Genomic DNA, 24,108 nt, shown 5'->3' on the forward strand with positions numbered 1-24,108 from the left:
GTCCCCGCCCCTTCGCCGGGACGTCCTTAGAGATGGGTGCCCTTAGAGATGGTCGTTCCCGTTCGATTATGCCCCTCTATATGTGTGATTATGGAAGATCCTGGCCTGAAAGAATGGTTTCACTGTCTAAGTTGTGAGTAGTACCCTCCTCATACAAGACAGTAAGAAAATGCTTAAATGTATTCACGATATCCACCTCAGAGTGAACCAACTTGCCTGCCCCATCTTTGAGTTACAAAATTTTACTAGGGCCCCTCCATTGTTTTACCAAATGAGCTAGTAGCCTGATCCCCTTATTCCCAAACCTATACAGTTAGTAGTTGTAAAATTGAATTGACTTATGAGCCCTTTGATGAAGGAGCTCATTGAGAATCGTCAGCATGGCTAATAGCTGCACTTTATTTTGATGAGTTGGATTGGTCCCACAGAGCTGTCACAGAGTTTTAAGTTGACTCTCTAATCCAAGAATCTCGCTATCCCTGTGCTTCCTTTTGTGAGCAGTTTATGTATTAATCTCCCCCTGAAGGACTGCTTTGGCTGCTTCTCAGTATAACATTGTGTTCCGCTCATGAATCTGGTTATGGAGCTTGTAATCATTCCACTTTTGGATAAGAAACTCACTAAATTCAGTATCATGGAAAGGTTCTTGGCGGGGGGAGGGACCTCTAGAAAGGCTTTCCCCTAGTCAGATCACCCCAATCTAACTTAAGTCTTATAAGAGTACGGTCCGATATCTCCATGGGACCAATCTCTGCCTCTGCTACCTTATTGAATAGGTTCCTCAAAACGAGCATGTAGTCTATTCTAGAGTGGGCCTTCGACAGATGAGTAAAATCACATTCTAAAGGTTGCAAAATCCTCCCTGCATCGAGGACATCCATAACCTCACACATAAGGGGTATACCTTTAGACTGATCAATGCATTCCGTCTGGGTGAGTTTTACCTAAAGAGGGATCCACCACTCGATTGAAATCTCCCACTATTATTCTAAGTTTAGAAGCAAAAGATTGAATATGTTTAATCAACGAGTTGTAAAAATTTTTGTTATAAAGGTTGGAGACGTAAAGACTACAACGTTGCATAAAGTGACGTTCCACCACCAATTCCACCAGAAAATATCGACTCCATCCGTTTCTGTTCTATCAGCAACCCTTTTTTAAAAAGAGAATTATCACCCCTGTGTTTTTGGCTATGGCTGGGTCCTCCACATAACTAATGACCCACCATCTTTGAAGTTTAGATGCTCTAGAGAGTTCAAGTGAGTCTCTTGCAAGCATGCTATGTCCACCTTCTGCCTATTGAGAGCTTGCAAAATTTCCTGCCTCTTGATGGGTGAAGATATTTCCCCCACATTCCAGGACACAATTTTAAGAGGCATCTGTAAATGAGAAGATACCTGGTAGCTTAACAAGAGCAAGAACTCCATAACTCCAAGAACTCCTACAATAGGGAAGGGGGACGTCCCAGCCTCCAGCTCCTCTGAGATGCAAGAAAGAACAATGGATGGGTCAAATCTGGCATTTTCACTTCCCAAACACTCCCCATAACCACTGGAAGCCCAACACATGTAGCTGACCAAAAATTCCAAACTTCAGGTCTCGCAGACAATGCACACTCCCTAACCCAACAACCCCACCTCAACCCTCCCACCCCCAGAATGCCAACCTTAACCCATCCCCCCCTGAAAACCCCCATTCTTCTGTTAATACTTCCGAGAGAGCCTTGAATCACACCCCCCCCCCAAGTCCCCCTTCCCCTTCCTGACAGCCCAGTTACAGGTGCAAAATATCTCCAATTTTGGAAAGAGCAACCTGTAATAATCTGCCCGATATTCAGACCACAGGTGATAGCCCAGCTGTCTTCCGCAGTCCGTGCTGGGGGAGGAACTACCATCGGGCTTCTGCGGGTAGCCTGGAGGTAGTTCCAGATTGGTGCATGGCAAGCCTGCTGTGCACGCCAACCCTTTAATGAAAAGACCACTCAGTTTCTCTGTGTTGCTTTCTAACACCTAGAAACATAGAAACATGACGGCAGATAAAGGCCAAATGACCATCCAGTCTGCCCATCCTCTGTAACCCCTAACTCTTCCTTTTCCTAAGCATCCCACGTGCTTATCCCATGCCTTTTTAAACTCTGGAACAGTCCTCGACTCCACCACCTCCATCGGGAGGCCATTCCACGCCTCCACCACCCTTTCTGTGAAATAATACTTTCTTAGGTTACTCCTAAGCCTATTCCCTCTTAACTTTGTCGTATGCCCCCTCATTCCAGAGTTCTCCTTCATTTGAAAAAGGCTCTCTTCCTGTACATAAATGCCCTTGAGATATTTAAACGTTTCTATCAAGTCTCCTCTCTCCCTTCTCTCTTCCAGCGTATACATGTTGAGGTTCATAAGCCTGTCCCTATAATTTTTGCATTCACCACCGCTTACTAATTTCGTAGCCACCCTCTGGACCGATTCCATCCTGTTTATATCTTTCCGTAGGTGCAGTCTCCTAATTAAAACGTCTCAGTATTACATTTTCACGTGTGTGCTATGTTTCGCTCTGCACCCAGGGTTCATGATCTGTGTTGCACGTACACCTATGCTCAGCTTAGAGCAGGGGTTCACAACCCAGATCCCCAGACACACTTAGCCAGTCTGGTTTTCAGGATATCCACAATGAATATGCATGAGATACATTTGCATGCACTACCTCCATTGGCTACTGAATAACTTTTGCTGAGCGGACGCTAGTAAGATCATGGGGGGATGTCCTTGAGACAGCTCATTTCGGAGCGAAACGTGCATGTCGGGCAGCCTAACCCCTGGGTCTGATAAAATTAAAAGAAAGAAAGAAGATAAGTTCAATTTAAATTATGAGCTTTAATAAATAGAATGAATAAGTTTAGAATATTTTAATGAACCAATGAAAAGGTGGATGTTTGCTACTATCACCAGATTGAGAAATTGCTGGTGATTGCACATCACTGAGGTTCATGGCAGGGGCGTATCTGGACTTCGGTGGGAGGGGGGGCCAGAACCAGAGTGAGGGGGCACATTTTAGCCCCCCCTGGCGCCACCGACCCCCCCCCCCCCATTGCTGGACCCCCCCCCCCCCTGCCGACGACCCTCTCCACCCCCCTCCTGCCGCCATCCCTCCCCCGCTGCCATCGCCTACCTTTGCTGGCGGGGGAACCTAACCCCTGCCAGCCGAGGTCCCCTCTTCCGTTGCAGCAAAGCTTCCTTCAGTTTCAAATTCTGAGTCTGACGTCCTGCACGTTGTATGTGCAGGACGTCAGACTCAGAACAGGAAGCTTTGCTGCAACGGAAGAGAGGACCTCGGCTGGCGGGGGTTGGGATCCCCCGCCAGCAAAGATAGGCGACGGCGGATTGGCGGCGGGAGGGGGGGTGTAGAGGGTCATCGGCAGGGGGATCCAGGGCCAAATCTACGGGGGCCCAGGCCCCCGTGGCCCCACACAGATACGCCCCTGGTTCATGGGGAATGTATATCATCACATAGAAGGTTTGAAGAATGTGGGGTATTGAATACCATTGAACATTATATATGAATTACGTTTGGACTGGATAGGATGAGTCTCTACCTCCATTGTGGGCATCTCATTTATACTTATTGTGGGTATCCTGAAAACCTGGCTGGCTGGGTGCGTCCTGAGGTCTGGATTGAGGACACCCACCCAACCGCTTGCAAGCTCAAATCCTTCTGTTTCTTCAAGCAGCTCCTTATGGCAATGGGAACCTTCTGTGAGGAGGAGAAGAGGGGGTCACTGAGAGGGAGTTAAGCCAAATAACAACTGTACATGATTTGGGAGGCAGGAAAACAGAAGCCTGAGGCAATGTGGCTACTGTCCTGCAACATGGAGAAATGCCAAGATAAATGAGTAGGAAGAAACCATAAATTATCCAGAAGGATCCGACATGGTCAGGCCAAATTCTAGACAAGTTCACCAAGTGATTAATAGACGGCAAGGTACCTTTTGAAAGGACATTTATTTGTTACCATGGTTACCCAGGCTAGTGCTTAAGATGATGTGGTTGGAAATGAAAGAACCCATAGGAGCCGAGATAAGACAGATGGATAGCACTGGCCCGGCCAACAACAGCTGGATGCACGATAAGTCTACGAAGACCAGCTGTGCAAAAACATAAGGAAGTAAATGCATCCCAGAGCCCGAGTGGCAGCAGTAGAAACCACCGCACAGTTCAGCCACGGTCTCCAGCATTACCTCATGCATCCCATGGAAAAACAGTGTGGACTGTGTGTGTTTTTCTAATGCGTTCACTTTAGAGGGAGTCTGCACCGTCACAGGCTTGTGACTTTCCCCTTACAAGGACAGAAAGTGAATCGATGATGGGAATCGACTATGGCACAGAGATGTGCAAGGAAATAACATTTCTGGTTTGGTTTTGGACTTTTCCCCTTTTCTGGACATTTCTTTTGTTCATTTCTACTTTTTTGTTAATAAAATGTTTTAAGCACGCATAACTTTTTAGTCCACCTTTTAACTTTCACCCCTTATTCTCCTGTTTATACTCATGTTATTTTTAATCATCTTCCAAGATAAATAAAACTCCTTAGTCTCTTATTTGTCCTGTTTGTCTTGAATAGATTGTAAGCTCTTTAGAGCAGGGTCTGTCTCTTATGACTATGAACATCTAGCAGCACTATGGAACAGGGCCACCGAGAGACTAGGCCGGGCCCGGGGCAAGGGCGCCCTGCCTCCGCCCCCTTGCCGCTGCCACTCCTGTCGCTCTCCCCGCTGCTCCCCCCACCGCTGCCACCATCTGTCGCTTCCCCCGCTGCTGCAGTCCCTGGTCTCACCCGCCTGCTTCCACGGCTCCGGGCCCCTGCATTCGAAGTGGCAGTCGCGGATCTCTTCTCTTCTGGCCTTCCCTCCCTGTGTCCCGCCCTCGTCTGATGTAACTTCCGGTTTCCGCGAGGGCGGGACACAGGGAGGGAAGGCCAGAAGAGAGGAGATCTGCGACTGCCGCTTCGAATGCAGGGGGCCCGGAGCCAAGGAGGCAGGCAGATGAGACCGTGGACTGCAGCGCCAGCGGCCTGACCCCGGCGCCGGGCCCCCCTTGGAGGCCCGGGCCCGGGGAATTTTGTCCCCCCTGCCCCCCCCCCCTCGGCAGCCCTGCTATAGAAATAAGTAGTAACATATAGGGGCCCTTTTACTAAGCTGGGTAGGCGTCTACACGTATCATATGTGCATCAATCATGAACTACCACCTGGCTACTGTGTGGCCCGGGAGGTAATTTAATTATTTACATGCTTCCACTATGCGCACCGGAAAATGCATTTTATTTTACAGTACACAGCGCTAACCAGGCGGTAATCGGCATTGTATGCGCGTAGACCATTACCGCCCGGTTAATGTGTGAGACCTTACCGCTAGGTCAATGGGTGGCGGTAAGGTCTCAGGCCCAAAATGGATGTGCGCCAATTTTTATTTTGCCGTACATCCATTTTCGGCCAAAAAAAAAAAGCGCTTTTTTTGCAGGTGCGCTGAAAAATGGACCTGTGCGTGTCCCAGTGGTGTAGCTACGTGGGGCCAGGGGGGCCTGGGCCCCCGTAGATTTGGCCCTGGACCCCCCTGCCAACGACCTTCTCGACCCCCCTCCCGCTGCCAACCCACCATTGCCTGCCTTTGCTGGCGGGGGACCCCAACCCCCGCCAACCGAGGTCCTCTTCTTCCCGCAAAAGGCTTCCTTCTGTTTCTGACGTCCTGCAGGTGCAGGATGTCAGAAACAGAAGGAAGCCTTGCGTGAGAAGAGGACCTCAGCTGGCGGGGGTTGGGGTCCTCCACCAGCAAAGGTAGGTGACGGTGGGTTGGCGGTGGGAGGGGGGGGTTGAGAGGGTTATCAGCAGGGGGGTCCAGGGCCAAATCTACGGGGGCCCAGGCCCCCATGGCCCCACATAGCTACGCCACTGGATGGCGGGGGGGGGGGGGGGGGGATTGGGTGCCAGGGGAGCTAAAATGTGCCCCCTCACCTCGGGATCTGGACCCCCCTCCCGCCGAAGTCTGGCTACGCCCCTGGCACTCTAAAAACACTGGCGCACCTACAGCGCAGTAAACAGGGCCCTAAAATTGAAAACATTGGCTATACAACCTCAATAGGTCACCCTTTTACAGATCCAAATCCCCTCCCCTCATTTCCTCAAATTCTCCAAACTGGAAAAGGATATTCGGCCCAGTAAGCACTTCCCCCTACTCCCACAAACATAACTGTCCAATCCACTACAGTATTCCGGAGCTCAAAGGATGACAGGACTTCCCAGAAAAGCGCCAATGGTGATATATGACCCAAGTCTTTTGTGAAAGGAAAGCAACTGATCATGCTGAAGTGCAGTAAGTTTAATAATCTGGTAAACAGAATCCATTTTCCGAAGGACCTTGTCCATATGAGGTACCTGGAATTGCTTCCAAGCAGCCGTGTATAGCAAGGTTTTAGATAAATATAAATATAAATGCTATACTGAAATGAGTTTGATGCCGCTGCTCTAGAGGAGAAGAAAAGGGTGTGGGGGGGGGGGGGTGCTGCTCTGCTTTAAGACTCTTGTTACCATGACTAGGCTCAATGAGTTAGAAAGAAAAAAAAATGGAGGGAAAAATCCCCGGTCAGTTGTAAATAAAGATTCACAGTTCTCTCACTCAACAGAGACTAGTTCCGGTTGACAGTGCGTTTTTTTAGAGCAAAAAAAGGTGCCGGTACTCGAATGCTAGACCACCCTTCAGGGGTGGGGTGATCACTGAGGGACCCACCCCACAATAGCCAGGTCCCCTGCAACCAGTCACGGAATCTATGACAAGGCAGAATTGGTGTGTAGAGCCTGAGCTCTTTCATTAAAACTTGGGGTCCTTGGGTCAATTTTAGCGGACAATGAAAAATGTGCCGATACTCAATGCTAGACCACCCTTCAGGGGTGGGGTGATCACTGAGGGACCCACCCCACAATAGCCAGGTCCCCTGCAACCAGTCACGGAATCTATGACAAGGCAGAATTTGTGTGTAGAGCCTGAGCTCTTTCATTAAAACTTGGGGTCTATGGGTCAATTTTAGCAGACATTGGAAAAGGTGCCGGTACTCAGTACCCCCCAAGTATCCCTTCAAGAAAAGCCCTGCTAAAGAGTGACAAGATTCCATGCAGAATTTCAAAGAGTAGCAACATTCCATATAGAACCCCAAAGAATAGCAAGATTCTAGAATCCTAAAGAACAGTATGTTTTTTTTTCTAGCGAAAAAGGTGCCGGTAGTCAAATGCCAGGCCACCCTTCAGGGGTGGGGTGATCACTGAAGGACCCACCCCACAATAGCCAGGTCCCCTGCAACCAGTCACGGAATCTATGACAAGGCAGAATTGGTGTGTGGAGCCTGAGCTCTTTCATTAAAACTTGGGGTCCTTGGGTCAATTTTAGCGGACAATGAAAAATGTGCCGATACTCAATGCTAGACCACCCTTCAGGGGTGGGGTGTTCACTGAGGGACCCACCCCACAGTAGCCAAGCCCCCTGTAACCAGTCACGGAATCTATGACAAGGCAGAATTGGTGTGTGGAGCCTGAGCTCTTTCATTAAAACTTGGGAACCATGGGTCAGTTTTAGCAGACATTGGAAAAGGTGCCGATACTCAATGCTAGGCCACCCTTCAGGGGTGGGGTGTTCACTGAGGGACCCACCCCACAGTAGCCAAGCCCCCTGCAACCGGTCACAGAATCTATGACAAGGCAGAATTGGTGTGTAGAGCCTGAGCTCTTTCATTAAAACTTGGGGACCATGGGTCAGTTTTAGCAGACATTGGAAAAGGTGCCAGTACTCAGTACCCCCCAAGTATCCCCTCAAAAAAAGCCCTGCCGGTTGAGCCAGAAACTCAAAGGATCAGGAGAAACTATGTCAGACCGAGAGAAGAGAACGCATCCAAGGGGCTGCAATCCCACCCTACTTAAAGAATATATCATCTGGACCACACCAGTATATTTAATGACATTTTGCATGGCAATTTTCAGAGTACAAGAGTTTGAAGAATGCTCATTGTCTGAAAAACCTGAGTGTGCCCCACCAGCGTATCCCTCAGAAAAAGTTCCGTTTTGTGCCAGAGAGCCCATTAAGAAGTACAGGGCTTTGAAATGAAAGAACGACCGCTCTAACTAGGCCCAGATCCAGCTGTGGTTCTTGGACAAGAGTTTGTATGTTTATTCCTTTGCATATATTGTTTTATATTTGGCCTTAAATTACAGGCCTCTGAGACAAAGTTGAATAATTTCTCTCTGCCTGTGGGGGAAGGCAAACTCAGTGGCCAGCTGTGATTAGAACTGTGTGGCGAGATGCAGATGTTGGCTTCTATCGGAGATGGCAAACCCTTGGCATATGTGCTTAAAGTCATATACCAGGTCCCTCTCTTGGTTAAATTGCCTGGCCCCAATCTGTCCCGGCTCGGAGCCCCATGGCGGCTGTATGGGAAGCAGAAGCCTGAAGGAGTAAAATGGATCTTTCTGGGTGGGACTGCATAGTACATCCAGTGAGGATATAGTTTTCACCAGTGATCAGACTGGAAAACGGGTCTATTTGGACAGGGCTATATGGCCTGGGACTTGCTTCTTGAAGTCTTCCCTCAAAGAATCTCAGGATAATGATATGGGAGATATGAATGAGCTCTAGAAAATCCTGGGGGGTGTAGAACGAGTAGAAGTAAATCGATTTTTTACTCGTTCCAAAAGTACAAAGACTAGGGGGACACTCAAGGAAGTTACATGGAAATACTTTTAAAACAAATAGGAGGAAATATTTTTGCTCTGGAACTCTTTGCCAGAGGATGTGGTAACAACAATTAGCATATCTGGGTTTGGACAAATTCCTGGAGGAAAAGTCCATAGTCTGCTATTGAGGCAGACGTGGGGATCAACTGCTTGCCCTGGGATTTGTAGCATGGAATGCTGCCATGATTTGGGTTTCTGCCAGGTACTTGTGACCCGGCTTGGCCACTGTTTGGAAATCAGGATACTGGGCTAAATGGACCATTGGTCTGACCCAGTATGGCTACTCTTATGTTCTTATGAAGTGTATGAGGCTGGAAATTTGAGGACTCCCATTGCATTATACAAGATCAGTGACTTTGGGAAGTAGGCTGCATAATGTTCTGTCGAGACCCTTAGTACCAAATGTGGAAATAATTGAGGTATAGTGAAGAAACAGACCACTGAATCATTTTATTTCACCAGATTAGGAATGTGCATTCATTAGCCCACATTCTGTCAGTTTGTTTAGGTGCCTTAAAGTGGAGTGGAGGAGTAGCCTAGTGGTTAGTGCAGCGGATTCTGATTCTGGGGAACTGAGTTCAATTCCCACAACAGCTCCTTGTGACTCTGGGCAAGTCACTTAACCCTCCATTGCCCATGGTGCAAAATATGTACCTGAATATATGTAAACCACTTTGAATGTAGTTGCAAAAACCTCAGAAAGGTGGTATATCGTCCCATTTCCCTTTCCCCCTTTCCCTTATGACATCACAATATCAGAAGCCAAGTCATCACAATATCAGAAGCCAAGTATCGGGGCAGTCAAGCCATTGTGACATCACTGATGAGGTTGGCTCTTATTGGTGGAATGAGTGGAGGAGTGGCCTAGTGATTAGTGCAGTGGACTTTGATCCTGGGGAACTGACTTCAATTCCCACTGCAGCTCCTTGTGACTCTGGGCAAGTCACTTAACCCTCCATTGCCCCTGGTACAAAATAAGTACCTGAATATATGTAAACCACTTTGAATGTAGTTGCAAAAACCTCAGAAAGGTGGTATATCATCCCATTTCCCTTTCCCCCTTTCCCTTATGACATCACAATATCAGAAGCCAAGTATCGGGGCAGTCAAGCCATTGTGACATCACTGATGAGGTTGGCTCTTATTGGTGGAATGAGTGAAGGAGTGGCCTAGTGCTTAGTGCAGTGGACTTTGATCCTGGGGAACTGAGTTTGATTCTCACTGCAGCTCCTTGTGCCTCTGGGCAAGTCACTTAACCCTCCATTGCCCCTGGTACAAAATAAGTACCTGAATATATGTAAACCACTTTGAATGTAGTTGCAAAAACCTCAGAGAGGTGGTATATCGTCCCATTTCCCTTTCCCCCTTTCCCTTATGACATCACAATATCAGAAGCCAAGTCATCACAATATCAGAAGCCAAGTATCGGGGCAGTCAAGCCATTGTGACATCACTGATTAGGTTGGCTCTTATTGGTGGAATGAGTGGAGGAGTGGCCTAGTGATTAGTGCAGTGGACTTTGATCCTGGGGAACTGACTTCAATTCCCACTGCAGCTCCTTGTGACTCTGGGCAAGTCACTTAACCCTCCATTGCCCCTGGTACAAAATAAGTACCTGAATATATGTAAACCGCTTTGAATGTAGTTGCAAAAACCTCAGAAAGGCGGTATATCAAGTCCCATTTCCCTTTCCCTATTTGAGATTCTACGTGGAATGTTGCTACTATTTGAGATTCTGTTGCTTCTATTTGAGATTCTGCATGGAACGTTAATGTTGCTATTCCACTAGCAACATTCCATGTAGAAACCTGCCCTTGCAGATCAGCAACACGGCCGCGCAGGCTTCTGTTTCTGTGAGTCTGGTGTATGTGCAGGACGTCAAACTCACAGAAACAGAAGCCTGCCCTTGCAGATCAGCAACGCGGCCGCGCAGGCCTCTGTTTCTGGGACCACCAGAACCCAAGTACCCCCACCCCAAGTCAGACAACACGGGGGGCTTGAGGTCCGGCAGACCTCCAGTCCCCCTGACCCCCCGACACAAGTTCAGGGGGGCAGGAGATCCGGTGGGTCTCCGGCCCCCCTTACCCCCCCTAGTGTCCCCACAGAGCCCCGGTGGCCCAGTGGGCTGCGAGTCAAGCCCCCGGTTCCCCCTCAACAAAGATATAGGGGAGCTGGAGATCCAGTGAGTCTCCAGCCCCCCTAACCATCCCCCCCCCCCCGGCATCCCCTCACATGAACAGAGTTTTGGTGGCCCAATGGACTGTGAGTCAATCCCCACCCCTGATGGTCTTAGCGGCCCTTTTCCCACCCCCTACCTTCAGTGGAGGAGGGAGGTGGCCTCCCTCCTCTTCCAACAGCGCCGTCTTGAAAATGACAGCACCTGGCTCTGCCCAGTGCATCCTGGGATGCACTGGGCATGGTTTCACACCCTATAAGCCTATCCGAATCCGTCTTTTCATTTGCGGGACACTTACAGTAAAGTCTGCCCGGCACTGCTCTCATATTCCAAATTACTGGAGTTTCCATCGAAGTTCTCTCCAGCCCATCCTACAGAGGGTTCAGTTCATCTACTGCCAAGAAGAGAGGGTGGGGTCATCGCACAGTACCCACTGCCTAAGAGTGTTTGAGCAGGCCAGTACTAAAGTTGTATTTATAATTCACAGCCCAGCGATGCTAATCTCATGTATCATGCCTGCTCAGTGCTGGCTTCCTCTACTCCGCCTGATGCCCACATCTCTTCTACTACTACTTCTACTTATCATTTATATAGCGCTACTAGACGTACGCAGCGCTGTACACTTGAACATGAAGAGACAGTCCCTGCTCGACAGAGCTTACAATCTAATTAGGACAGACAAACAGGACAAACCACCTTTACCACATTCTCTGGCAACGAATTCCAGAGTTTAATTACACGTTGAGTGAAGAAAACCTTTCTCCGATTTGTTTTAAATTTACTATACTGTAGCTTCATCGCATGCCCTCTAGTCCTAGTATTTTTGGAAAGTGTAAACAGAGGCTTCACATCTACCTGTTCAACTCCACTCATTATTTTATAGACCTCTATCATATCTCCCCTCATAGCTCTTAAACCACAGGTAGGTAATTCTGGTCCTCGAGTGATATGAGCCAGTCAGGTCTTGAAAACATCCATACCATCCCCCTGATTCTATAAACGTTGCAAAAAATCGTACATGCAAATTTGCGTGTGCAATTCAGTTGAATAATGAGCTGGTTAGTGCCAATAATTGGCATTTTAACAAGCACTTACTAGCATTAATTAGATTTAATTGGCTTTTATGTGCGTCCTGAAAAAGGGACAGTCAAGGACAGTTTGGGGTAGATTGGGGGCGTGGTTTTTGGTTAGGCACACAATTATGGAATAAGGAGGCTCTACACCTAAATTTAGGCATGGATATTTGTACTACATTTTCCTTGGTACAAATAGACATGCCTAAATTTGAGTGCCATCCCCTGGACTTAAGTGCTATTCTTTTTTTTTCCCCAGAAACTTTATTGAATTTTCAAAAAGGACAAAGGACAAATATGTAATTTACAATACAAAAATTATGCATTGGAAAGAACATCACATTAGACCAATTACATCTATTGCTTAAGCGTGTGGATATAATTCTTGTTGATAGCTCCCATTAAGTGCGCTGAAGCTGATTCAAACTTATGATATAATAAAACAGATTGCCACCAAAAATGCTCATTTAAGTGGGCCAAATTTTTCCAATTCGCTAAGATCATAGGCTGACCGATAGCAATTAATATGTCAAATAATATTTGTGATGATCTGATAAACAGACATCAGATAAACATGACTTGAAAATGATTAATGATACTTCAAGATGTAATCTGAGCCTTAAGTGCTATTCTATAAACTGTGCCTAACTCTAGGCTTGGCTTATAGAATATGAGTGTTTTTTTCGGTGTACCCCATATTTATTGAGGATACCCTGAAAAGTCCAACAGGCTTGTGGCACTCAACGACCGGAGTTTCCTATCCATGCCTTAGATCAGTGGTTCTCGACCCAGTCCTTGGGCATAAACAAGCAGCTGGATAGACCAAAGTCCACCACCCTAACCACTAGGCCACTCCTCCACTGTTGCTATTCCACTAGCAACATTCCATGTGTAGAAGTCGGCCCTTGCAGATCACCAATGTGGCCGCGCAGGCTTCTACATGGAATGTTGCTAGTGGAATAGCAACATTCCATGTAAAATCTCCAATAGTAGCAACATTCCATGTAGAATCTCCAATCGTAGCAACGCTCCATGTAGAATCTCCAATAGTATCTATTTTCTTTTTGTTACATTTGTACCCCGCGCTTTTCCCACTCATGGCAGGCTCAATGCGGCTTACATGGGGCAATGGAGGGTTAAGTGACTTGCCCAGAGTCACAAGGAGCTGCCTGTGCCTGAAGTGGGAATCGAACTCAGTTCCCCAGGACCAGAGTCCACCACCCTAACCACTAGGCCACTCTTATCCTCAGTGAATATACATGAGATAGACTTTAGACATGGTGGGGCCCAGGGTAAAATTAAGGAGGGAGTCCCTGATCCCCTCTCTCCCGATCTTCCAAACCTGCATTGCTACTACGCGGTCCGGGCATCTCTTCCCTATCTCCCTCCCTTCCCCTCACCTTGCAGTCTTCTTTAAAATGTTTATTTCCCTTCTCAGAGGGGCCCCAGAATGGCAGCCATTCTCACAAGCTGCCTGTGGCTGTTCTGAAGCTTTCCCTCTCTTCCACGATCCGCCCAGGTGAAAACGGGAAACTGCATCAGAGGGGGGCGGATCGCGGCAGAGAGGGAAAGCTTTGGGGCAGCCACAGGCAGCTTGTGAGAATGGCTGCAGTGCCGGGGCCCCTTTGAAAAGGAAAATACATTTTTAAAGAGGCTCGGGAAGGAAGGAGAAGACAGACTGTGGTGGGGGGATGGGGAAGAGATGCCTGGACTGCAGGGCCCCCTGGAGCTGTGGGGCCCAGGGCAGCTGCCCTTTTTTTCCTCTCTAATGCCAGCCCTGCATGGGGGTTATTCTGAAACTTCAACTGGCTGGGTGCACCCCAAGGATGGTGTTGAGAACCAACACCTTAGATTAACAGAAATAAAACTGTATGCATTCAATGGGGCAAAACCAGGCCTGGGCTCAGCATATCCAGTCAACCTAAAGCAATCTGGTATTCCCAAACCACCATCCCTTCCACTCAGTTTTGAGTGGATATAGGATCATCAGTTTTCAAATCCTATTCTGAGGAACAACATGAAACAAGCAAGGAGGAGGGAAGGACATGTCTAAGAGCTCCATTATATCTACTAAATAATTTTTTGTTTTCTGAAAAAGAGTAAAATCGTTTAGCAATGGGGCTAGATTAAGAGACAGGCAAACTAGGCACATGCCTAACACCCAAAAGGTTAGGGGGGGCCCTGTAAGATGTGCTGAGGTCTTAGGAGGTTAGGCTTGCCACATGTCTGTATTTTTTCAGCATTCTACAGATTCGTAAATTAATGTTTCTAAGTCATAAGAATGGCTAAAGTGTCTGGTTATTTTTTTGGAGTTTAGCCCTCTGTAGTTCTCCAACTCTCCCCTCTTCCTGTGGGCTGGAGGAAGGAGTGGGTCAGCTTCAAGTGCTACAGGGAAGACTACGCTCTGCATGGGACCTTGGAAAGACCCAGTGAATCGACAAAATGCCAGGAAAATATTGTGCAGACAACCTTAATACAGTAACAATCAAAAGAAAACAGAAAGAAAGGAAGGAAGGAAAAAACTGGATGGTCAACAAGCAATCAATCTCTTAGGCATTGAGGTGGCTGAAAAATTGGGGAACATCTTAGCAACAACGGATTGTGTAAGGAAACAACCCTGTCGGCTTCATATTGGTACAAGAAAAATCATTCTCTGAGTGATTTGCAATATATGGTGTTGGAAGTGATTGAATTATTATGGGCTGGGGGTGGGGGGAGGATGTTACCCGCATCTTATTATGTAAGGAGCAATGCTGAATTTTTAAATGGCCAACAGTGTTTCCATTGGGGCTCAACAGTGAAACGGAACAGTGCTCCATTGGTTGAAATTGAATGATAAAACAACCCAACATGAGAACCAGTCGGGAGCACACGCAGTAGAGAATAGCTCCCGCGATCTCCCCTGCCGATTCAAGTGTTACTGGTTTATTTGGCAGCATATTCGCTCAATCAGTTTTCTGTGATGTAGAGACTGGATTGCTGATACATTAACTCGAGTAGTGGTAGGAATTATGAGCACAAAGATGCCGAAGCGAGACCGAGAGCGGCAGGAGTTGACGGAGCCTAAAATGGCGGACTCACTTGGTGTCACGAGTTCACAGCAAAACAGCGTGTGGACGTCAGAGCTGGTGGCGGAGGTTAAAGCGGCAGTAGAAGCGGCTCTCAATGCTAAGCTACAAAAACTGATTGATCGGACAGAAGGAGCTCATGAGCGACTAGACAGTTTCAATTTGGGGCTTGATGACTGTTTGCAAATACCTTTCTATGGTGATGTCTTTATTTAAAAGTTAATAAACAATTTAAACATAAGACAACCCAAAAGGATAGCACAATGAATATGCATGAATCGAATTTGCATAGACTGGGTGTGTAGCATATGCAGATTTATGTCATGTATATTTAGTATGAATATCTTGAAAACCCAAGACAGGTTTGGGAAGCAGGATTGCAATTCCATTCATGTAATGAGGGAAACCAGGAGTGGATCAGGGTAGGAAACCCTACAAGAGAGGTGCTTTGGAGTGGCAAATCCTGTATGTAAAAGCCCATTAACCAAAACCAAAGGAGTGGAAAAAGCCAGCCAAAATGTCCAGGATGACCAAAGTGTATTTCCAAACGAAATGCTGATCAATACTTCAAACAGCCCAGAATACCGCAGCCAGACTCATATTTGGAAAAAGAAAACATGAAAGTGCAAAACCCCTAAGAGAGAAACTTCACTGGCTCCCACTTAAAGAACGTACCGCGTTCAAGATCTGCACGATTGTTCATAAAATCATTCACGGAGATGCTCCGACCTACATGCTAAACCTCGTAAACCTACCTTCCAGAAATGCTAAAAGATCAGCCCGCACATTTCTTAATCTACACTTCCCCAGCTGTAAAGGATTAAAATACAAACTAACACACGCAACCAGCTTTTCCTACATGAGCACGCAACTGTGGAATGCACTACCAACTAATGTGAAAACAATCAAAGAAATAACTAACTTCCGCAAATCTCTGAAAACCTATCTCTTCAACAAGGCCTACCACGAGAACCCACAGCTTAATTATAACACTTCACCAATCCACCCTTACTCGGAAATTCATATTTCTATAACTGTTTGCGTAGATCTTTTCTGTCATCCTTGATCTTTTTGTAACACCAATTGTATCTTTTACCCTGGAATGGCGATGCCATAACAGGACTTTGTAAGCCACATTGAGCCTGCAAATAGGTGGGAAAATGTGGGATACAAGTGCAATAAATATAAATATACATTTGCATGCTGATTTGGAAGATACCCCTGACGAAGATTATGTTTGTTGAAACACAGCAAGATGCACGTGCATGGAGTTTGGATGGTGCAAGACCAGGACATACACCTATGCACACAGAATATAAAATATTAGAATCTATCTGCATAGTTTATAGCCTAATATAATCTACACATATTCTTCCGCAGTCTAGGCAAGAGTATTTACACCAGCTCTGTGTCTGGTGGACCTGTCCATGCCTGCAAAATAGGCATATGTAAAGTGGCTTGCAATAGTACTCTAACATAGTAACATAAGTACATAAGTACATAAGTAGTGCCATACTGGGAAAGACCAAAGGTCCATCTAGCCCAGCATCCTGTCACCGACAGTGGCCAATCCAGGTCAAGGGCACCTGGCACGCTCCCCAAACGTAAAAACATTCCAGACAAGTTATACCTAAAAATGCGGAATTTTTCCAAGTCCATTTAATAGCGGTCTATGGACTTGTCCTTTAGGAATCTATCTAACCCCTTTTTAAACTCCGTCAAGCTAACCGCCCGTACCACGTTCTCCGGCAACGAATTCCAGAGTCTAATTACACGTTGGGTGAAGAAAAATTTTCTCCGATTCGTTTTAAATTTACCACACTGTAGCTTCAACTCATGCCCTCTAGTCCTAGTATTTTTGGATAGCGTGAACAGTCGCTTCACATCCACCCGATCCATTCCACTCATTATTTTATACACTTCTATCATATCTCCCCTCAGCCGTCTCTTCTCCAAGCTGAAAAGCCCTAGCCTTCTCAGCCTCTCTTCATAGGAAAGTCGTCCCATCCCCACTATCATTTCGTTGCCCTTCGCTGTACCTTTTCCAATTCTACTATATCTTTTTTGAGATACGGAGACCAGTACTGAACACAATACTCCAGGTGCGGTCGCACCATGGAGCGATACAACGGCATTATAACATCCGCACACCTGGACTCCATACCCTTCCTAATAACACCCAACATTCTATTCGCTTTCCTAGCCGCAGCAGCACACTGAGCAGGAGGTTTCAGCGTATCATCGACGACGACACCCAGATCCCTTTCTTGATCCGTAACTCCTAACGCGGAACCTTGCAAGACGTAGCTATAATTCGGGTTCCTCTTACCCACATGCATCACTTTGCACTTGTCAACATTGAACTTCATCTGCCACTTGCACGCCCATTCTCCCAGTCTCGCAAGGTCCTCCTGTAATCGTTCAAATTCCTCCTGCGACTTGACGACCCTGAATAATTTTGTGTCATCGGCGAATTTAATTACCTCACTAGTTATTCCCATCTCTAGGTCATTTATAAATACATTAAAAAGCAACGGACCCAGCACAGACCCCTGCGGGACCCCACTAACTACCCTCCTCCACTGAGAATACTGGCCACGCAATCCTACTCTCTGCTTCCTATCTTTCAACCAGTTCTTAATCCATAATAATACCCTACCTCCGATTCCATGACTCTGCAATTTCTTCAGGAGTCTTTCGTGCGGCACTTTGTCAAACGCCTTCTGAAAATCCAGATATACAATATCAACCGGCTCCCCATTGTCCACATGTTTGCTTACCCCCTACAAAAAAATGCATTAGATTGGTGAGGCAAGACTTCCCTTCACTAAATCCGTGCTGACTTTGTCTCATCAGTCCATGTTTTTGTATATGCTCTGCAATTTTATTCTTAATAATAGCCTCCACCATCTTGCCCGGCACCGACGTCAGACTCACCGGTCTATAATTTCCCGGATCTCCTCTGGAACCCTTCTTAAAAATCGGAGTAACATTGGCTACCCTCCAGTCTTCCGGTACTACACTCGATTTTAGGGACAGATTGCATATTTCTAACAGTAGCTCCGCAAGTTCATTTTTTAGTTCTATTAATACTCTGGGATGAATACCATCAGGTCCCGGTGATTTACTACTCTTCAGCTTGCTGAACTGACCCATTACATCCTCCAAGGTTACAGAGAATTTGTTTAGTTTCTCCGACTCCCCCGCTTCAAATATTCTTTCCGGCACCGGTGTCCCCCCCAAATCCTCCTCGGTGAAGACCGAAGCAAAGAATTCATTTAATTTCTCCGCTACGGCTTTGTCCTCCTTGATCGCCCCTTTAACACCATTTTCGTCCAGCGGCCCAACCGACTCTTTGGCCGGTTTCCTGCTTTTAATGTATCTAAAAAAATTTTACTATGTATTTTTGCTTCCAACGCTAATTTCTTCTCAAAGTCCTTTTTTGCCCTCCTTATCTCCGCTTTGCATTTGGCTTGGCATTCCTTATGATCTATCCTGTTACTTTCAGTTGGTTCTCTTCTCCACTTTCTGAAGGATTGTTTTTTGGCTCTAATGATTTCCTTTATCTTACTGTTTAGCCACGCCGGCTGACGTTTAGTCTTTTTTCCCTTTTTTCTAATACGTGGAATATATTTGTCCTGAACCTCCAGGATGGTGTTTTTAAACAGCATCCACGCCTGATGCAAGTTTTTTACTCTGCGAGCTGCTCCTTTCAGTCTTTTTTTCACCATTTTTCTCATTTTGTCGTAATCACCTTTTCTATAGTTAAACGCTAGCGTACTTGATTTCCTAGTTTCACTTCCTTCAATGCCAATATCAAAACCGATCATATTATGTAGATGACGGCAGAAAAAGACCTGCACAGTCCACCCAGTCTGCCCAACAAGATAAACTCACATGTGCCATTTTTTGTGTATACCTTACCTTGATTTGTACCTGTCTTTTTCAGGGCACAGACCGTATAAGTCCGCCCAGTACTATCCCCTCCTCCCAACCACCAGCCCCGCCTCCCACCACCGGCTCTGGCACAAACCGTATAAGTCTGCCCAGCACCATCCCCACCTCCCGCCACTGGGTTAAGCTTCTGGGGATCTAGAAGGAAAAGTAGCCACTTAGTTCTTAATTCTAGACACTCTCTAATAAAATTAGCTTCAACATGATTTGACCAAGGAGTGTCAGTGAGGGAGGGGAAGTGATTTGAACCCTGGCCTTGCTGCTTCCTAGTCCATTTTTTCTAGACCTTGCCTCCTTCTGAACAATTCTATAAGTGGTGTCTCCTTTTAGGCCCCTGATGCTGCTCGGTGAGAACTTGTTCTACTATGACATTGGAGTGGCCGGATTTGGGTTTTTAAGAAATGTTATTTTCACAACATTTATTACATACATATTTGTAGCAACAGGGGAAAAAAATATAAGTCCCCCATCAATGGGGAGAAAAAAAGAGCAACGAAAAAGAAAAGAAAATACTAGAAAATCAGGAATAAATCCTATATTATAGTACCTAATAATCCTTGACCACTGACCTCCAGAGTTATAAATCACTTGACTTCTTTTCTCAAAAGTAATTGCTCTAACAGAATTGGATCAAAGAAAATATAGCTTGAGTGTTTGCAGGGGAACTTCAAAAAGAAACTCACTCCCGCAGCCAAAACACGCTGTTTCAACTGAAGAAATGATTTCCTACGCCGTTGAGTAGCTTGCATCACATGAGAAAATATCTGAAGTTTACCCCCCACCCAAAAAGAAAATCTTTCTTTTTAAAAATAAGGTCGTGTTCTTATCTTTCTTACAAGTGAAAGTCACCTGGAGGGTGGCTCGCTCAGAAATATTGTCAGGAAAAATCAAGAAAATTAGTCAAGTTGAACAGCTCTGTAGGAGACAATAGAGCTAGCTCACCATCCTTCTGGTTGGGCTGCTGCATAGACTTCTATGGTCTGTGTCCCGTAAATGGCAAAAGACCGAAAGAAGATTCGGCAACTCCAGCATTGGGGGAGCTGAGGCTGATGCCAGACAGACTTCTATGGTCTGTGTCCCGTAAATGGCAAAAGACTGAAAGAAGATTTGCCAACTCCAGCATTGGGGGCACTAAGGCCGAAGCTGGACAGATTTCTATGGTCTGTGTCCCACCAATGGCAAAAGACTGGTGAAGCTTCTACAACTCCAGTGTTGTACATCATTTTAATGAGAGAAAAGGAGAAGAGTGGGGGAAAATAGGCTCTTTCCAATCAATAGGGGAGACGTCTATTTGAAAACAGTATAATATTTATTGTAACAGGTTGACTCCACACAGCCAACCAACGGCCAACTCCGAGAGATTATTCTTTTGTACACCGCAGATATTGACGCGTTTCCTTATCTCAGCACAGTCCTATTTAGCAACACTTTCTGAGAAGTTCTGAGAGAAGAGGACATTTCTCTGGCTCCTGAAGAAGGCGCTACGGCGCCGAAACACGGCTGTGTCGAGTCAACCTGTTACAATAAATATTATACTTTTTTCAAATATACGTCTCCCCTATTGACTGGAAAGAGCCTATTTTCCCCCACTCTTCTCCTTTTCTCTCTATATTGTTTCGTGGGGATTAAGTGCACCTCCACATTTCGTGTGGCTTCCTTTTTTAGAGTCAGTGGCGTTCCTAGGGGGGCTGACACCCGGGGGGCGGATTGCCAATGCGCCCCGCCCCCTGGGTGCAGCGCCCCCCGTGCAATGCGACCCCCCACACCGGCGAAAGAACCCCCCGGGTGCACGCCTCTGGGGGGGGGGGGGTGCCGCGCGCCGCTCAGCTTCGTTTGTTTCCATGCTCCCTCTGCCCCGGAGCAGGAAGCAACCTGTTCCGGGGCAGAGGGAGCATGGAAACAAAGGAAGCTGTCTGGCGCGCGGCACCCCCCCCCCCCCAGCGGCATGTACCCGGGGTGGACCGCCCCCCCCCCCTTGGTATGCCACTGTTTAGAGTACATCATTTTAATGTCATATGCTTCAAGTGAGGGTGCTGTGCAGCTCAGGGGGGAGGGGAAGACATCTCGACTGGTAAGTTGAGTACTGTCAGCAATATGTGGGGATGATATGTGGTTATAACCAAGACTCCATCAAGTCTGGCTGCCTATTTGGTTACTCTATAAATCAATTTGGGACACGGCAAATTTTTTTTTTTACTGAATGTGAACTTGATAAACATAAAAGTCCTTTAAACATTCAGAACTCACAGCATAAAATACGACAATTATTTTAATAAATATTTTGTGCTCAGTGTTATAGTAACATAGTAGATGACGGCAGAAAAAGACCTGCATGGTCCATCCAGTCTGCCCAACAAGATAACTCATATGTGCTACTTTTTGTGTATAAATTACCTTGATTTGTACCTGTCCTTTTCCGGGCACAGACCGTATAAGTCTGCCCAGCACTATCCCCGCCTCCCAACCACCAGCCCCGCCTCCCACCACCGGCTCTGGCACAGACTGTATAAGTCTGCCCAGCACTATCCCTGCCTCCCAACCACCAGCCCCGCCTCCCACCACCGGCTCTGGCACAGACCGTATAAGTCTGCCCAGCACTATCCCTGTCTCCCAACCACCAGCCCCTCTTCCCACCACCGGCTCTGGCACAGACTGTATAAGTCTGCCCAGCACTATCCCTGCCTCCCAACCACCAGCCCCGCCTCCCACCACCGGCTCTGGCACAGACCGTATAAGTCTGCCCAGCACTATCCCTGCCTCCCAACCACCAGCCCCTCTTCCCACCACCGGCTCTGGCACAGACTGTATAAGTCTGCCCAGCACTATCCCCGCCTCCCAACCACCAGTCCCGCCTCCCACCACTGGCTCTGGCACAGACCGCATAAGTCTGCCCAGCACTAGTACTGTGAAATGGTGATAAGCATTCAGATACAATAAGTACTTCCTCGTAGAAATTACAGTGTTAGTGGGTATCTCAGGCAATGGGACATGATGGGGGGAGGGGGGAAAGATTCTGAAAGGAGTGGCATGAACACAAGTAAATGGTGATATTGTACACATGCACGGTATTCTGTAAGTAGACATCAAGATGCACAGGCAAGGAATTTGGATGGTGAACTGCTCCGGAAATAGGGCCGGAAGATAAATTCACTTGGGAGCAGTCCTGAATAGGTAAGAGATATTTGTCCAGGGGGCCTGAGAGAGAGAATTTGATCTTGCTTTTCCTCTTCCTCTCCACCATTACTCCACCGATGGGAGCTGAGATTCTGTTATGAAATAATAACATAAGTCAGTTTAGTGCACCTACATGAAGGTATGAACTTTTACACCAGGCCTATGGCTGGTGTAAATATTAGTACATAAGTACATAAGTAATGCCACACTGGGAAAAGACCAAAGGTCCATCGAGCCCAGCATCCTGTCCACGACAGCGGCCAATCCAGGCCAAGGGCACCTGGCAAGCTTCCCAAACGTACAAACATTCTATACATGTTATTCCTGGAATTGTGGATTTTTCCCAAGTCCATTTAGTAGTGGTTTATGGACTTGTCCTTTAGGAAACCGTCTAACCCCTTTTTAAACTCTGCTAAGCTAACTGCCTTCACCATATTCTCCGGCAATGAATTCCAGAGTCTAATTATTTTAGAGGGGGCTCTTTTCTGCCCTGAAGGCAGAAGAGGTCACTAGAACACCAGGGCAGTAGTAAGTAAGGGGAGGGGAGGCTAGCAATCTGCCCATTTGTCCGGATTTCTGGACAAACGGGCAGTACGGCCCGCTCACCAGCCTGCCCGTTTGTCCAGAAATCTCGGACAAACGGGCAGATTGGCAAAACCCACAAAAAGAGGACATGTCTGGGTAAATCCGGACATATGGTAACCCTGCCACCGGCAACGCCCCCACAGTAAAAAACTTTCTACCATTGGTATTCAGCGTTCGCCAAACTCGGAGTTACCGCCAGGTACAGGCGCTAGCTGGGCAGTAATGCTGATCCGAGGCATGCTGCATGCGTGTAGGCCCATACGAGCCTTTGTAAAAGGGTCCCTAAATGAGGTAAACTTGAAACCTAATAACAGAAGTACCGTAAAACAATATAAAAATACATATTTAACAGCACTGGAATTTTAGCATGTAAATGACAGAACAGCAGTTAAGCGCAGCACTGACACTTTGGCTGTTTTAAGGAAACTGGAATGCTAACAAAAGACCTTTTCTAGGAAGGTACATCCTGCAGACTCCTCCTCTCTCTCTCTCTCTGTCATTTCAAGAGCACATTTGCACAAGGCCTACCTCAGGGAATCTTTCTTTTCCACTAGAATGCAAGTCGCCAAGTAAATAAATAACAGCTTTGCAGAGGTGGAACACTTGCCTGAAACCACAGAGCAAAACAAGCACCAGCCAGGCTTCCTCCCCTCACATGTGGAATTACTTTAGTAATGCTGCAGCAGCTACAAATGGTTTTTTGTTTTTTAAACTCCCAGACAGAACAGGGTAAAAGTGGCACCTTCAAGACAGTAAGGCACCATCCTTGGGCCACTGGATTGTTTTATGCTATACGTTGCTCTTGCTTTCCTTTGTATGAATTTCTCAAAAAATATGTATCCTTGAAAGACTTGATTTCACCCAAGATCAAGATGTAGAAAAATTTCCAGCAGATTGGCATTTGAAAGGCGAGTTCTGACAAGAGAGTGCCCATGTTTGATTACAATCACCCAATAAATCAAGCGTGATTGCTTCCTACATTAATTCATTAATCTCATCCCATGGCTTTTCCTACCATCTCTATGCTGATGACTCCCAAATCTACCTTTCTACCCCTGATATCTCACCTTGCATCCAAACCGAAGTTTCAGCGTGCTTGTCTGACATTGCTGCCTGGATGTCTCAACGCCACCTGAAATTAAATATGACCAAAACCGAGCTTCTCATTTCCCCCCCCCCCCCCCAAACCCACCTCCCCGCTCCCCCCGTTTTCTATTTCTGTTAATGGCTCTCTCATTCTCCCTGTCTCCTCAGCTCGAAACCTTGGGGTCATCTTTGACTCTTCTCTCTCCTTCTCTGCTCATATCCAGCAGATCG

The sequence above is a fragment of the Microcaecilia unicolor genome, chromosome 3 (assembly GCF_901765095.1).
Source record: "Microcaecilia unicolor chromosome 3, aMicUni1.1, whole genome shotgun sequence".
Lineage (NCBI taxonomy): Eukaryota > Metazoa > Chordata > Amphibia > Gymnophiona > Siphonopidae > Microcaecilia > Microcaecilia unicolor.